At 43.8% G+C, this 4,687-nt stretch overlaps 1 non-coding gene across 1 annotated transcript; it reads left to right on the top strand.

Annotated features, from left to right (window-relative positions):
* The first annotated feature begins 3,969 nt into the window (after positions 1–3,969).
* Trnak-cuu (transfer RNA lysine (anticodon CUU)) lies at positions 3,970–4,042 on the top strand. The gene has a single exon. It is a non-coding gene; the product is annotated as a tRNA-Lys (tRNA).
* The last annotated feature ends 645 nt before the right edge of the window (positions 4,043–4,687 follow it).

The following is a 4,687-nucleotide window of genomic DNA, read 5'->3' as shown; positions in this document are numbered from 1 at the left end:
GGTGTGTGTCTAAGTAGGTCCTACATTACACGTTGTCATAAAGGTGTGTGTCTAAGTGGGTCCTACATTACACGTTGTCATAAAGGCAAATGATGGGACAGACAGCAGTGGAGATGCCTTGGAAAAATGCACTTTGATCAAATGTGTGAAGAGTATAAAAAAGTGAATGGTCGTCTTTATTCATTCAGTCTCTTGAGCCTGTATTTAGTGACTCATAGCAAGAATGATGGATGCCAAAGTATTTCTCTTAGGATAATTTTTTATAAGGCACAATTTGGAGACTCTTGATTTTTTCTAGGTACTAAGGGCAAATTTTAAAATAAAACTTATCGCTAACTATAGAAAATGCTACCTTAATAATATCTGTCAAATCTTGTCTTGTAATTGGGTTTTTATCAATAATAGCACAGCTTTGTCATTCCAGCCCATGCCCAGGTGAGCCACAGGAGAATGTTCATATTTTATATATTAAGAGTCTATTTAAATGTGCCTAACTCTTTATTGTAAAAATCTCTTGAACAGTTCAAAAGACAGACTATGTCTAATGCTGGCCATACTTTTTTTGCATTAGCTCCAGGGTCTAAGAGAAACATCTCTTATCCTTATAATCCAGCTATTGTGTGGTCTGTGGATCACATTCTTTAGCTCATGCTTTTCAACTGACTGTTACTCTTCTGAAATACATTTGAGTTTTTTTTATTTGTATTCCATATTGTGTTCCCACCTCATTCTTCTGACTCTATAGATTTTCTTATTTATCACAACTCAGAAGTCTTCACCAAGTGAAAGGCTCAGCCATAGTCAAACCACAGATTCTGCCAAACCTGGAGGACACTGCTGGAAGCAGGAGGATTATAAATGTAAGGTCATCCTCAGGTACATAGAGGGTTGGAGGTCAGCAAAAAAATGTGGCCAGACAGTGGTGGTGCACACCTTTAATCCCAGCTTTTGGGAGGCAGAGGCAGGTGGATCTTAGTAAGTTTGAGGCCAGCCTGGTCTACCAAAGGAGTTTCAGGACAGCCAGGCTACACAGAGAAACCCTATCTAGAAAAAAAAAGGTGTGTGTGTTCTGTATTTTGAATTTGTGTTTGGGGCTCCATTTCTGGTAGTAGTAATAATAATAATAAATAATAATAATAATCATAAATGCTTTATAACAGGTTATAGAAGTCTTATTTTTATAGTTGCATATTAATGTTACCAGAATTTTAAGTGTCAAAGCATAGACCCTGGCAATCCAAATAACCTAGGTTCGGTCACCTCTCCACCATATGAAGAGACAAATGGAGAGACAAGCAGAATGAAAAGCAGAGAGAGGGTCTTTATTCAAGAGGCTCCACCAGGGAACGGAATAAACAACATGGTTCATGGCCCGTATGTCCTTTTTTAGGTTATTGACATACAGTTCAGGCTAAAGCAGAGGGCGGACGGACGGCATTCCTAAGTAATCTTGGCCAAGGTGTGTCTCTGGCATCATTGGTCCATTGCTGTCTTGGTGCCAATCTGTCTTGCAAGGTGGACTGACTAGCAGTCCAATTGTGAAACTTCTTCCTGGGATACAGGCTCTTCCTCTGGCTGGCCTCAGGCATCACAGCTCTAAGGGAAGATTCCTGGGAAATTCCAGTTCTTTGGGATCTATTGTCTCCATCTTCAGATACCCAAAGGGAAGGGCTCAATATCTCTTCAGATTGTCTTCCCTGCTTCTGGGTGGCTGTCCTAATCCACTGCCTCAGACCACAGATTCTTTCTCTTCTGCCTTCAAGCATTTGAACTGCAGTTAAAAACAGCCCTGTGGTGAGCAGTCACAGGCTCAGGCATTTTCCTGTTACTGCAGGTGCACCTTGGGCAAAACCTCTTGTGACATAGCTTTGTGAAGAGTAAGTATGTAGCATCGGTAGACAGGGGAGATGGCTCAGTGTGTAAGGGTACCTGCTCCAAACCTGACACCCGAGTTCAACCCCCAAAGCTCCATGGTAGAAGGAGAAAACCAACTCCCACAAATTATTCTACACACACACACACACACACACACTGAACAAATGTTGTGGTGGGGGAACTTCCAGGGTAGGGATATATCTCAGTTGGTTGAGTTTTTGTCTTGCATGTATGATTTAGTCCCTAGTATATTCCTATAATCAGGTTGGTAGCACATACCTGCACCAGGAAGGTAGAAGCAGAAGGAGCTTGGTCAACTTGGGCTACATGGTGAATTTCTAGGCTACGTTATACCCTGTCTCTAAAATAAAATAAAAATTCAAGATTACCCATATCAAGCTATTTTCTGAGCTTGAGCTTGTAATCAACCAAAATAATGTATATAAAGTTTTGGTACAGACAGAGGATGGTGACTTTAAAAGACCCTCATTTTCAAGGGTGGTGGGAGAGTTCCTCAAACTCAATAATCCAGGCCAACAGATGCAATCAGCAAGAGGTATCTTTATTGATTACACAGGCACCTGTGGATGCACCAGCGACTTACGCCAACTGAGCACCCCGGGCAAATTCAAACAGCCATATTTATAGGGAAAAAATGATTACATAAGAGGGTAGTAGAGCACAAGCATTTCATTGGCTCTCAAATTGGTGGGCTTAGCTCATCCTGGGAATGGTCCCATGTCTATTCTCAAATTTCTCCCAAAAACCATAAAGAGAGATAAAACATCCTGCAGCCAGTTGACAGTTTAGATAGAATGTCTTGGGGGGGGGGTGGAATATTCCCTCTCCTCAGTCCTGAAAAACCACAAAGCTAGATAGAGCACTCTGCAGCAAGTTGACAATTTAGATAGAATGCCTTGGGGGTGGAGTATTCCCTCTCCTCAGCCTAGTCAGTGAGTCTGCAACCCATAGATATCCAGTTTTAGCATCGGCTGAGCCCAGGGGCCCAGCTAAATTTTCAGCAGAGTTTAACATAGTATGTGGGCACAGGGGTCTTTCAAGTATAGGAGGGTCTTTCATTCCCCCCTTTGGTTTTATCATGGATAGAATCTTACATCCATTCATCTTGCTCTGGGGTCTGGCTGGCCTCAGGGTCCGTTTGCCTAAGCGCATGGTATTGCTGAGTGAGGACGATGGTCTGGATGACCGTTAGTCTGTCCTTAATAAATTGGACTAGCCTGTTAAAGGATACAGGGCCCAAAGGTCAGAATGAGCATTAAAATAATTATAGAACCCGTGATTGTGGAGATCAGAATTGTAAACCAGGGAGATCAATTAAATCAGCTTTCAAACTAATTTTGTTGTGATTCAAATTCCTTTTGACGTTTGGCTAATCTATCTTTGAGTTTGTCCAGGGTTTCAGTTACTATTCCTGTCTGATCAGCATAAAAGCAACATTCTTCCATAAGTGCGGTGCATAACCCCTCCTCTTTAAGAAACAACAAATCAAGCCCCCTCTTATTTTTTAGAACTACCTCAGATAGGGAACCAATTTTCCCAGTCTAGCTCTCTTTTTTGGGTCTCCACAGCCAAATTGCCCTCCTTGGGAGAATCTCTTTCTCTGGGCTATTACTGGTAACCTGACATGGGTCGATATCGGGCAGATCCCAAAATCCCAACCCAGAGGCTAATGAACAAAATTCTGGGGTGAGAGTGGACCACCAGGTCCCAGGGGGGTGGAAGCCAGTAATGGACCAGATTATATCTCCCATTTGGGAGATCACCTGCCAGGTAAGTTGCTTAGGCAAGTGAGGGCTCCCCAAGACCCTGACATTTAAAGCAAGGAGGGCCAGGGTTAGCATCAATGCTAAGCCCTGACAAGTCTTATCTTTAACAGGTTTTGACAGCGTTGGAGTCTCCATGATGACCCTGGGTTCTGATTGTTGGTGAGGTGTCCCAGCTGGGCTGCTTTGATGTGTGATGCGTGGATCCAGGCAGCAATTCTGTCAACCTTTAGTGCTGTGGGGGTGGTCAGGAGCACAGTGTAGTGTAGTGGGAGCTGCAGGCTGCATTCCTGCCACCCTGCTCCCGGCTGCCCAGCTAGCTCAGTCGGTAGAGCATGAGACTCTTAATCTCAGGGTCGTGGGTTCGAGCCTCATGTTGGGCACCAGATGAAGGCGTAAGTCATAAACAATCCCACACCAGTTTGGAATTATGATTAATAGGGTGGTATTTATTTAAAAGGGAAAAAACTTACAGATCACCGTCCCAGAAAACAGCCCGCAGCTTCTACTACAGAATGACGCCAAATGTGTGGACAACTGTATTCACAGAAAGCCTGAGAAAGCTTGGGAAAGAATAGAGTAAAGCATGTTTTCTTGGTAGCAGCAGTTTCTCGGGTCTGCTCTGGTTGCTAGAGGCAAGCAAGTGCTCTCATCTAAGAGAGCCTTCCTGACTCAGCTTCAGCTGTGAAACCTTGCAGCTCATTCAAGAGGTCCTGCCATGAACACTTGAACAGTGTTTATGAAAAGCTGACTGCATGTTTGTTTCTTTTCAGCCATAGCAGGAAAAAGGTTGTGCTCTTTTAAAATGCTGGCTTTCTGGGCCTTCAGGCCAGGGCAGACTCTGACTGTTTGAGGCAGGAGGGCCGACTACAGAGAGAGGACTTGAGTGTTGTCTGTTGCAGCTTGCTTGCTGGCAGGGACCTTGAAATGCCATAGACTTAGACTTGTGGCAATAAAAATGGCTACAGCTGTTACCTCTGCCATGAGGCTGGAAAGCTAAGTAATGGGCTGGATCTAGCTGACAAAGC

Source organism: Chionomys nivalis, chromosome 18, assembly GCF_950005125.1.
Source record: "Chionomys nivalis chromosome 18, mChiNiv1.1, whole genome shotgun sequence".
NCBI classification, from domain to species: domain Eukaryota; kingdom Metazoa; phylum Chordata; class Mammalia; order Rodentia; family Cricetidae; genus Chionomys; species Chionomys nivalis.
This window is presented reverse-complemented; position numbering and strand designations above follow the sequence as displayed.